We start from the raw sequence: 13,108 nt of genomic DNA on the forward strand, positions 1-13,108 counted from the left end.
CCAGTTTGAAACAGCAGTTCTCAGTTCTCCAGCACAGTACAGACAATACAACCCATATGCGAACATAATATATATGTTTAACCCCGATGCAAAATTGCATTTCTGGTGGTGAAAGTTAGGCTCAGTGCTTCATTAATTGAGTAGGTGAAAAAAATAAACTGTAACCAAATTCTAAGAATGGTTTAGGTGTGCTTTTTTTCCCCCTTAGGAGTATGCCTATGGGATCTATTTCAGCACTCTTTTGGAGTGGCAAAGATGAAGTGAATGTGAGACCTAGTATTTGAGGATTTCATTTTATTTCAGCACAAATTAGGACAAATCTAACTGAGAAATTGCTTCAGCTTGCACACAGACTGGCTAACTGGGTAAGGCATTCTGGATGCTCAGACTGCCTTTACAGCACTCACAGGTTCAAAAGGTTTAAAACTCTGAATTTCACAAGGACCCACGCTCCTATGTACTCTGCTCCCAGCCCCAGACTTTGTATCAATTATTGACTGCAGCTGGAGCCCAGCAGAGCCCAAGAGGACTGTAGGAATGTCGGGACTTCGTGTGGAATTTCACCAGTGTGAGCCAGTTGTGCTCTCCATTTGGAACTGAGTTGCTGAGCCAGTTGCACCCTCCATTTGGGAATGAATTGCTGAAGTGTTCAAGTCCCTGCAATCAGCTTAATGGCATCACTTTATTCAGATGCAGTGCAGATGGCTTTTGAACAATACAGCCACCCAATCTGGAAATTTTACAAGTTTTTAGGCAGTGCCCCTCTGATCCTGGAGAAGCCCTGGTAACAGGTCTGGGCATCCAGCAGCCATCAATTGCAGTCTAGCCTGCAATTATCTTTTCATCGAAGGCCTGGCACAGCAGCATCTCCCAGCATAACAATACCCCCACCACAGCTTTGTCCTTCCTGCCACATGCTTTGAATGATTCACACTCCGGACAGAAGGAAAAGGTGTGGGAGGAACATATGCATATTCAAAGCCCTTGGCTGCAGAAAATGAGGGAATTGATGAGGACAAGGGTCGTTTCCCAAAATGTCTGTGCAGGGGGAAAAAAATAAGGAGTTGTGAGGAACCTCTATCCTGAGGGAACAAACGAGGCACTTTTGAATTCCCAGAGCAACTGCATGGAGGTACGGATTTGGAACTAGGAAACTCCTAAAGGAGCACAGCACGCAAAAGTAGCACCAGAGCACATGGGGAGAAATGACCCACATGTGTAGGCTGTGGAGTGCCCCATTCCCCACACACACACATGCACTCTGTAGTGAAAGGACATTTTGCAGCTGTAAGGGACCATCCAAAGCTTCAGAAGGTTGATAGACCACTGAAATGTTTCATGTTGATCTGTGTGAGGGAGTGACAGCCAGGTATGTAGAGCCAAAGATAACATAGATCAGCTTTTTTTCACTCCCTGTTCCTTTTGGAACTGACAGCAAGCTGTTTCACTTTTCCACCTGAACTTCCCTGCCTGCAAAGAAAGAGGGGTAGTTCCTATGTTTTGGAAAGGCTAAGAAATATCTGGATGAATGCCTCTTTCTGTGACCTATGATTGTGTTAAATTGATGTCTCGATGTCTCTGTCAGCATCAGAATTCAGCATTAATGTAACAGGAAGCTGTGCTCATTTCTCTGAGCATTTACTGTATTTATTTAGATGGCCTGATAATAAAACCCTGTGCAGCTCTATCCATGAGTAACTCATATCCAGGGAAAGATCCAAGTTTTGCTTAAAGATCTGATCCCTGGAACAAGAGACAAAAATTACTCATGTGACAGACTGCAATTTACTCATATGAAGCCTAAAATAGCAGTGAACTAACTTTATTGAAAACGGGTATTTTTCAGTTACTTGCTTGCAATTAATGCCTGGTCACTAAAACTAAATGCCACATTCCCCAAAAGCAGCACTAGGAAGGCACCTTCTAAACATCACCAGAGAAACCTGATGGATAATTTTCAAGAGGGAAACAAAATGTAGTAGTCACAGTAGGGAATACACACAGCTCACATTCTCAGGGTTAATTAGGAACCCATGTCCATTTGCTTGCAAACCAGACTGAGTCACAGGCATTTTACCACAATTACTCCTAACCCTTCCCAGAACAAAAAACCAAAACCATCTCAGGAAGCCTTAAGGTATACAATTCTTAGAAACTTACAGAGATCCTTCTTGTCCTAAGGAAGGACAAATATGTATGGCTAGAGACAATAAATATGTCAATAAAGGAGTTCAGCAGAGGGCTGGCAGTCCAATGCCCTTGGAAGATAACACCAGATGCATCATAATCATCTCACCTTACAAACACAGAAATGGTTGTCCCAGCTAAAGGCTTGAATGGAGTCACAAGTTAGCACATTCAATAGGCTGCCTTATCAAAAGCCTTACAAGGAAAAGTGGTACTCCAGAAAAGGACAAGGAAGTGCCAGATTAGATATCAATTGAACACATTTTGGGTTCCCAGCATAATGTGTGGTTTGGACTACATGCGGGCCTCAGAGGAAACCATTCCTCCTCCGAGATGTTACTGGATCTGACAGAGTCTGTAAAAGCAGGGAAATATAACTGGAAGTTTATCAAGAAAATAGTGACCATGGTAATAAGCCTTGGATCAGATCTTTGAACAAGACTTGGATCTTTCCCTGTAAGTCTTGTTATTATGACTAAGTAGGCTCTAAAGGGAAAAAAAATAAAAGCAATTAATTTCAACTGATTAAATGCTGAGAGAAACTGGACATGGAACAGAGTAGAGGAAGGAATAGAATAGAAAAAATGGCAGTGGCATATGTGAAGAAGCACTATTAATGTGCATTCAAAGATGATTAAAATAATAGTACAGATGGGTAAGGAAGTACATGGATAAGAAAAAGACACAGTGCAGAAGAAGAGAACCAGACAGATTGCAGTCTGATATCAGCAATGCACAAGGAAAAAGGAGTGAGTTGATATAAAACATGGAAGTCGAACTGAAAGAGACTGAACTATGTGCATTCAAATACTCCAGACACACTGAATAAGGCTACAGTGGGAACAGGCAAACAGAGGTAGATATCAGCTATAGAAGTAGAAAAAACTCATTTCTACCTCTATTTGTAAAAAGTCTGCTTTTGCATCAAAGAGTGAGAGAAGTAGGTGACAGAAGTAACCATAAATTAAAAAAGAAACAGAAATAAGACCACGGTGATGCAAGGCAATCGCACATGTGGAACAGCTATTAAATGAGAACATTCCAGGGAGGAATAGGGAAAATATCAATTAATCTTGCTATATGTGATGATGCCAGAAGGCTGCAATCGCTACCAGAAATCCCCAAACCCATAATAAGGGACCATCTCTTCACAGCAGATAAGATGGACAGAGGAGTTGAAGAGAGAAGCAAGGCTAGGCTGCATGAACATTCACAAGGAACACAGCAATTCAGTGGCAAAGCCAGGACCAGAATCCTCATCTACCAAATAGTGATCAACAACTAGACCATACTGTCACTAGAAAGAAGCAAAATTACAGAAGGATGCAAAACACAAAGAGTCAGAGGGGATGTCTAATTTTTCAGTTCCAGGCTATTGCCCAGATACAAAGCTCTAAGATAAACCTGTAAGACTTAGCCCTAGTTACTCTGCAGAAATTCAGACCTTCGCTGCTTAGCCTCTCTTTGACACAGTAATTTTCCAGTGGTGCTGTAAGCCTATTGCTTCATCTCATTTTCTTAAGTAAACTGGCTTTTCACAGTGACTGTGCCAATGGATCTGGCCTTACATCAGCACACCTGCCACATCTGCATGACAGTGCAGAGCTGCCCAGTGGTGCCGCTGGCTCAGGGCATCTCCTGCGCCCGGCACAGTGGGGTTGCAGGACTCTCCTGTTGAAGGTCTGCCCTCAGAAGCGGCAGGCTCTCAGAGCTCCTGCTGAGCCCAGCACTGAGCCACCACATTTCTTGTGCTGTAAGAGAGGGCCTGAGAGCTGAGCAGTTGTGAGGGGCAGGGCTCCAGTGGAAGCCTCCACTGTTTGGATTGCCTGCAGGAAGGAAGTGGGATTACATACAACTTGGCAAGGCATCTCAAAGCAGCATAAGAAGCTCCAGTCAACAAACCTCACATATTTTCTTGGGGGAGAAAGAATGATACTGAGTAGGGGAAAAACTACAGTCACACCTCTATGTACTCTGGGAGTCAAAATCCTGTGTGCTTTGCACTTGTTTATACAGCTTTACCAGCAAAGAAGGATACCAGAAAATTGAGAGAAATATTTGCTATTGTCCGGGAGGTGAGCGACTTGCACAAACAAAATAACTTGGCCTGTCCCATTGGTACAATCACAAGCAGGATGGAAAGATAGGGATTAAGAATCACATGGCCTTGGCAATAGAAACATAAAATTGCATGTTGGGACTTGTCATCCATATGTGCCATACATCCGTATAAAAGAGAAAGTTTTATTGAAATTTGGTTCAGGATTACAGCCCCTAAAAAGTTGTTGGGGAAAATTCTGAGAGGACCCGTCTGTAGGTCTATTAGGTTTGCATGGCAAGGTTTTGGTAGTGAGGGACTACAGGGATGGCTTCCCTGAGAAGCTTCCAGAAGCTGCCTCCATGTCCCACAGAGCCAGTGCCAGGCAGCTCCAAAATGGATCCACCCGCTACTGGCCAAGGTTGAGCCCATCAGGTATATCGGTAATGCCTCTGGGACAACAGACTTAAAACAGGATGGAAAAAAGCTGCCAGCAGCAGCCAGAAAGAGAAAACATGAGAACAACAACACTGCAGTTCAGTGAAGGAGGGGCAGGAGGTGCTCCAGGCACCGGAGCTGAGATTCCCCTGCAGCCTCTGGTGCAGACCATGGTGAGGCAGGTGTGCCCCTGGAGGTTCAGAGAGGAGCAGAGATCCACCTGCAGCCATGGAAGAGCTCAGACCAGAACAGGGGGAATGCCTAAAGGAGGCTGTGACCCCATGGGAAGCCCATGCTGGAGCAGGCTTCTGGCAGGACTGGTGAACCTGTGGAGAGAGGAACCCATGCTGGAGCAGGTTTGCTGACAGCACTTGTGACACCGTGGGGAACCCACGCTGGAGAAGTCAGTGAAGAACTGCAGCCCGTGGGAAGGACTGACGTTGAAGAAGTTAATGGAGAATTGTCTCCTGTGGGAGGGACCCCACGCTGGAGCAGGGGAGAAGTGTGACAAGCCTCCTCCTGAGGAGGAAGCAGCAGACACACATGTGATGAACTGACTGAAGCCCCCATTCCCTGTCCCCCTGCACCACTGTGTGGGAGGAAGTAGAGTTCAGGATTAAATTCAGGAAGGGAGGGGTGGGAGAAAGGTATTTTAAGAATTAGCTTTTATTCTTATTATACTACTCTGATTTGATTGATAATAAATCAAATTTTCCCCAAGTTGAGTTTGTTTTGCCCATGACTGTGATTGGTGAGTTCCTTGTCTCCCTGTCCTTAATTCAACCAATGAGTTTTTTGTTATATTTTCTTTCCCTTGTCCAGCTGAGAAGGGGAGCAATAGAAGCGGCTTTGGTGGGCACCAGGCATCCAGTCAGTGTCAATCCACCACAGTAGGAGACTGAAAAATCCTTGGCTTTCCATAAAGCTTTACTAGAGTATCATCACAGAATAATATACATGAAAACAGCATAGAAACTGAAAGAGTTGCCCCTCCAAAAAGGCTTCACCACATGTTCCTGTTTGATGACTATCATCATCACTGTGTGTCTCCTAGTCTTCCACACAGTCTTTCAACCCACATCTATTTTGAATTAACTTCCCACACCACCCACAGCTTTTAGCTCACTTCAGGAATACAAAGTTCCATGTCTAAAAAACATCACAGCAGTCCTAAACATGCTTTTAATTTTCTAGCTACTTTCTTTCAGTCTCTGCCTGTAAAGTTACCTTTACATACTCTGCTAGAGCTCATAAAAGCTCCAGGATTAAAGAAGAAAGGTTCTGAATGTTAGGGAGTAGCTTTTATTCATCACCTGTATATGTAGGCTGGATAATATGTGATTTGCAAATAATTAAAATAAAGATTTTGGTTATAATGAATCTGTAATTTAAACGAGTAAAGTTTTCTTTAAGTCTTGGAATGTGATAAACTCATGAATAGGAATATTGTTATACTGTAAATCAAAGTGAATAGAAACACAGAAGTCACAACTAATTGTTTTAAAGCAGCATCTCATGACAGCATGCAAAATAACTTGAGTGGCCCTTGCTTTTGTATCCCCATGATTACAAATCATAGAATCATAGAATGGTTTGGGTTGCAAGGGACCTTAACGGTCATCTAATTACGCCCCTCTGCCATTGAGACCGGGATACCTTAGACTAGACCATGTTGCTCCAAGCCTCATCCAGCCTGGCCTTTAACACTTCTAGGGATGGAGCATCCACAGCTTCTCTGAGCAACCTGTGGCAGTGTCACTCTCACATGGAAGAATTTCTTCCTAATATCTAATCTAAACTTGCCCTCTGTCAGTTTAAAGATACTCCCCTTTGTCCTGTCACTACATGCCTTTATAAAAAGTTTCTCCAGCTCTCATGTGGCCCCTTCAGGTACTGGAAGCCTGCTCTGAGGTCTCCTTAGAGCCTTTTCTTCTCCAGGCTGAAGAACCCCAACTTAAACAAGCTGTCTTCATAGCAGAGGTGCTACAGCACACTGATCATCTTCTTCATGGTCCTCCAATGGACCCACTCCACTGTTACACTGGGGATCCCAGAGCTGGATGCAGCACTGCAGGTGGGGTCTCAGCAGAGCAGAGCAGAGGGGCAGAATCCACTCTCTGGCCTTGCTGCCCACACTGCTTTGCATGCAGCTCAGGATGCATTTGGCTTTTCGGGCTAGGAAAGCACATTGCCAAAACACACCCAAGCTGCTTGTCAACCATCACCCCTAAGTTCTTCTGCTCAGTGCTGCTCTCAATCCATCCTACATCCAACCTGTATTTGTGCTTGGGACTGCCCTGACCCATGTGCAGGACCTTTACACTCTGCCTTTCTGAACTTCATGCAGTTCACATGGGCCCAACTCCCAAGCCTATCAAGGTTTCTCTGGATAATATCCCATTCCTCCAGTATGTCAATTGCACTACACCACTTGGTGTCACTGGCAAATTTGCCAAGGGTGCTCTCTATGCCACATCACTGACAAAGCTGTTAAACAGCACCATTCACCAGTCCCTGAGGAATGTCATTTGTCATTTGTCTCCCCTTGGACATTAAGCTGTTAACCACAACTCCTTGAGTGTGACCATCCAGCCCATTCCTGATTCATTAAATGATCTACCCGTCAAATCTATGTCTCTCCATTTTAAAAATGACGATGTCATATGAGACGATGTTAAATGTCTTGTACAGATCCAGGTAGATTATGTCTGTTGCTCTTCCTTTATCCACTACTGTTGTAAACCTTTTGTAGAAGGCCACCAAATTTGTCAGGCATGATTTGCTCTTAGTGAAACCATGCTAGCTGCCACCAACCACCTCATTTTCCATGTGCCTTAGCATAGCTCCCAGGACGATCTGCTTTGTGATCTCACTGGGCACAGAGATGAGACTGACATGCCTGTAGTTCCCTCGGTCCTCCTTTTCTCCATTTTTAAAAGTCTTCTCTGTGCTCTGGCCATTTTTTGCTCCAATTCATGCACAGTTTCTCACCATACTCCTTTATACTCCCTTTAGCCTAATAAGCGCAGTCTAATTGCTCTTCTGCCTATTTTCCAGTTCTCAGAGATTCACATAGAAGTCCAGATGCTCAAATGCTCTCTGCAATGCCAAGCCCTTGGTACATATGGAGCAAGAGGGCAGGTTCTGGCTATGACATGAATTTCAATGCACACCAGAATGTTTAGCCATTCTCTGTGTACACAGTGATATGGGTATGCAAATTTGGAGATTACTTTTTAAGCCTTATGCAATGCTGTGAAATGCAAACAAAGACTGTGTTTGTACACAAGTGTTTTCTTGGCCACTTGGAATTTCAGTTACTGCTGCTCCTCATGACCATTTGAAACATCACAATGAATCCTCATCTTGACAAATGAGGGGAGGTGTGTGCCCAGAGTGGGTGACACAAAATGTGTAGTGGGAGATTTTTGTCTGGTGATTCCTGAAACATGGCACTGCTGACCATTCCATGCTCCTCCCCTGACTGCACCTGATCATTTCTGTCTGCACCTTTCTAGAGGGAAAATTATCTTCTATTCTGTCCATGACAGTTGTAGATCCCTGTGGCTTTTAAAATTTCTTCTTCTAAAGCTGTTGCTACTATTACATATTAATTCTGCCTCAAGTCGATCTTGTTTGACATAAAAGCATCAGTTCTCTCAAATCTGATTTCTGTACTTTCTCATTTTTTTTTTCTGGGTTCAGGGAGGGTTTTTAATCTTTTTTCATTTTATTTCACATCTCTGGTGTCTCATGAAAGGCCTAATCTGTCTCAGTACTTCTTGAAGTGGTCCTTGCTTTTCTATCACCATGACTACAGTTCTTCTCTATGCTCTGGCCATTACCTGTTTTAGCTACTGTAATTCACTGACAGCCTCTCTTTCAGGTTTTCTGTACTCCCTTTAGCCTAACCAAAAATTTGTTAATCTATCTTCTCTTTGCCTATACTTGAAGGATCCCATCTCATTTCTTATTCTTGCCATTGGCTCCTTGCCTCCTCACTCTTCAGGGGTTTTCCTCTTCTTTGCCCCTGTTCCCTCTCTTGCTTCCTGAGTGTCTCCTGACACTATCCTGCCACAGTACCTCTTGTCTTCTCCCACCCTCTGCTTTTATTTTGGAAACCGAGTGAGTTGAAGTAATGTCAGTTTTACAGGGAGAACTCACGCACAGAATCCTTGACTCCTGAAGGTCACCTACAAGGTCCTTGGCAGATTAGGAAAGAAACCACAGTGTTTCTGAGTGACATCCAGTCATTCAGCCCAGGAGTTTCCTTCTCCATTCAGACCTACTGCCCTGGCAATTCTTCACCTCTGCAGGATCCATTTTTCCGTGGAGACAATTGCCTTGTGTCTTTTTCTTGACCATGTTTGACTCTGAATTATTATTAAAACTGTAATGTTTTTGTACATGTGAAGTGCCCAGTTCACCTTTATAGTGCCACATAAATGTTTTCCCATCCTAATTATAGTAGCCAGTGGCTCAGACGTGCTGTACTGTACTCGGGGAGGAAGCAGACAGATTTCTGTGCATTGCACAGAGGAAATTGACAGACTGTGTTTGCTCGCTAATTGAATGAAACATTTCAATGACTTAAGCTTGAGCAATATAAAACTGTCTTGAATAGCCTAAATGTGCCTCTGTTAAGATTTCAGATAAGATCTCCTGCCAGCAGTGTGATGCTGCCTTGGTAACAGGGATGGTCAGGGTAAAGTGCTGGCTCTGAAGCATGAGAACAGAGAGCATGACCCTATCTGTTTCCTCATCTTCTTGATTTTAAGGGACAAATATTCTTAGAAAACTCTTTGTGTTTTAAAGCATGGAAAACCTTCATTGTTTTTCTGGATTTATTGTTGTAACAGGTTCAGAGACTCTTGGTCCTTCTTCACTAAATTACCACAGCTTTGACTGGAGGAATGGCTGCTCCTGCCCTGAACTGGGAGAGTTCCCATGGGACCACACTGTGTTAATGCCACGTAGCACCCAATTGTCTTTTTGTCTTTTTCCAAGAATTATTCAACTGGGTTAAGTATGGATCAGCCTTGGTCCACATAATTTTATACCCAGTCTCACCAGAACCATATCAAGTACTTTATTCAGGTTCTATTTAAACAATTTATCATAAAGGTGAAAAGCATCAAAATGATCTGTACTGGCATCAGGTTTTTGGTCATTGCCTGTCTGCTCAGTTGCCCAGAGAGGCTGCGAAGCCTCTGTAAGTGGGGATTTGCAAAATATGACTGGACACGGTCCTGAGAAATCTGCTCTAGATGACTCTGCTTGAGTAGAGGCTTGCACTAGGTCACACCAAGCGGTCCCTTCCAACCCCAGGTATTCTGTTAGTGAGCTAAGCTCTTCCAGGTTTGTGTCACCTACAATCTGTATGTTCCTTCCAGGCAGCAAAGAGAACTCCTGCACTGGATGCAAAGCCCTTTGTCTGAAATCAGACAAAGGGTGGGGGGAGGAGGGACCCCTGTTCATCCTGTAAAGTTTAGACAGAGAATTGTTCTTTTCCTAACCTTATTCTCCTTATTCACTTTTTTCATGAGTAACACTTGGGAACCTAGAGTACAACAGGCTGAATTTATTCATAGTCTGAGCATTATGAAAGCACCCTCTGAGGCAGTTTCCTCTCATGCTGCCACACCATTGAAGGCAGCCCTGACCTTTGGGGACCACCCTCTTCAGGAATGGAGGGTTATTCAGCCTGCATCCTGTTTAAGAACCACACACCCCTCCTGAGTACTGGCTCAGTGCTGGAGCAAGAGCCTTGCCATCTGTTTCAGTGTTCCCACTGTGGACCAGGGCTGCTGAAGTGACCAGCTGTGAGAATGTGATCCACTCTTACTGGTTCTGTGTCAGAACTGAGCTCCCTCTGGGTGAATTCAACTAAAGCAAGACCGATTCCACAAACCCGCAGGTAGAGGTATCAGCAACTTGGCTGGCATCAGCAGGAAAACACACCCTTGGGATAAAGCCTTGCATATCATTTAACCTCAGCTGAACACATGTAGGAAACAGTGATCTGGCTCCCTCAATTCTTATTCAAGATAAGCCCTTTGAAGTCCTTGTATTCTGCAGGCAGGGCCAGCTTGGCATTTTTGCCAAGTCGGTGAAACATTTTGACATCAACTGCTTTCCTCTTCCCCAAAACAACAACTGGCTCTTGTTCTGCTTATTTTAATCCTGAAAAAAACACTTCATCCCATTTCCGTCTTGCTCTGCATTACTATGAGGGAACACCATTGCTGCCACAGTTTCTCTCATGCATGAATACACAGACTCATTGCATACAAATCTCCCTTTTCTGTGTCCAGCCCTGAGTGTTTGCACTGGGTTTCACTCTGATGAGAGTGAAAGAGGCTGGAAAGGAGAGCAGGATGCAGAGCAGATACCAGACTGTACTTGCCATTCTTTATGCTGCAGAGAGTCATACTAGTTGTTTCTTACAGGAAATAAGGCTGTGAAGGGTCTAGTTTAGGCTGACTTCACTATGGCAGGTATTTATCTAGTCTTAAAAACTCCAGTGGAAAGATTCCTCACATTTCTCTTTGGGAGCCTGGTCCAGTATTTCATGATGTGTTGGAGGCTCTGACTTGGGGCTATTGTCTGTCCAGATTTGCTAGGTATTTTCTTTTTCTGCCCAGAAAATTTGCCTGCACAGATGTTTGAGGATTGTCTGTACTGCAGCTTGGATAGGAAGGCTACACATGTGGAAAACCTGGACATATCCCCAGGACCTGTACTGACCTATTGTACAATCTGTGTGCAGGAAACCAGACCAGGAAGCACTGATCTTATTCTGTGAATGGGATGTGGTTGCTTAGTGAATACACAGTACATTCAGTATCTCAAAAGTGTGGGATTTACTATGTATAAGCAACATACCTGATTACAGAATCAGAGAGTAGTATGCGATTTACTGCACCAGCACTGCAGAACAAGACAGAAGTGAGAAACATATTGAAACTGGAATCCCGAAGATACACAACAACAATTGTGTGATGCTGAGGTTATTGGACACCAACACTTCTGCAGCATCTTGGGTCCTGCTTTGAGTTGCACTTATCCCTTGTGACCTAGCCCAGCCTTCCTAGGCCTTCTAGGCCTCCACCTTCTCATTCTTCACCAATTGTTTTTTTCTCCCCATATTAGGTTGAGTAAATACCAAATATAATTTGGGACAACACCCTGAACAAAAGCACAGCAGATTTGTGCTGGCTGCAGGACATGCATGACACAGTCACACTTACCTTAAGTATCTGGAGGTGCTGCAGCCCCTGCGTGCACTGCAGGTGAGGGGTGGCAGAGCACTGGGGTGAAGAGCAGGGGGACATCAAGAGCTGCTGGGCAGCAGTACTTCCCTTCTTGTCTTCCACCACTCCTCACTGTCATGCTTTTATACTGACACAGCTGTTTGCATGACCACAGGATGATCTAGAAAAAGGGAAATTCCACACTAAATAATGTTTTGGGTTTTGCTTGGGTTGTTTTTATTTCAGCCAACAAGCAATTGTGCTGCTCTCATTGAAGCTGCCGCTGTCTCTGAGCAGAAAGGTGCAGCAGGGCCAAATGTCCCTTAGACCAGCACTGTGCAGAAGGCAAATGCAGTGGCACAGCAGCAGTGCCTGTCAACCTCTTTGTTCCCCCTCTTGTCATCTCCTCCACTGATACCTGGGCACATATAGTGAAGTGCCACAGGTGGCTGCTTGGTGAACCAGCCCAGGAAACCAATCCAGCTGAAAAAGAATCCATTAGAATAAAACTAAAAGAGACCATTTTCAGTGCCACCCCTTTTTCAGTGAGGTCCACTGCACAGGTGCAGAGGAGCAATGAGGGCATTGCTTGCACATCACCCTGTGCTCCTGCCTAAGCCTCAGCCTTTGCTGTGTGAAACAACAGCCTGAACATAGGCACTTTCCTTGTATCTCAACTAACTGTATTCTCATATTTTGTTTCTCAGCACAATCTTCCATTCTGAAGGGAAGGGTGGTAATTTTTCATGAAAATTCACATTGTTTTGTTAGCAAATAAACTCATGTTTGACACAACATCCGTCATGTCTGCCAGATCGGCAGGGGTTTTCTTTCTCTGCTCTGGCTCTTTTTCTCCTTGTTTTATTTTTCCCTTCCAGTACTCTCTTAATTTAGACTGGACCCTCTTGTAACAGCAAGTCAGCGACTTGCTTTGGGCAAAACAATTTGTACACTAGATTTATTGTCTTCCTGCCTGGATGTCCATCTTGTAATGTCTTCCACATCCAAGCCCATCCAAGTTTCTTTCTCTCTTTTTTCCTCTGTACTTTGAGCTTAGTGTTTTGAAGGAAGTTGATCAAACTGAGCATTCTTGTGAATTTAATCTTGGTTGCCAAGAATGTAAGTGATTCATCCCCCTGTAAGGAAAAGTGCTGGCAATAAAACATTCCCCATTCCCTCTTTTTTACATGCA

This window comes from Catharus ustulatus, chromosome 2, assembly GCF_009819885.2.
Source record: "Catharus ustulatus isolate bCatUst1 chromosome 2, bCatUst1.pri.v2, whole genome shotgun sequence".
Lineage (NCBI taxonomy): Eukaryota > Metazoa > Chordata > Aves > Passeriformes > Turdidae > Catharus > Catharus ustulatus.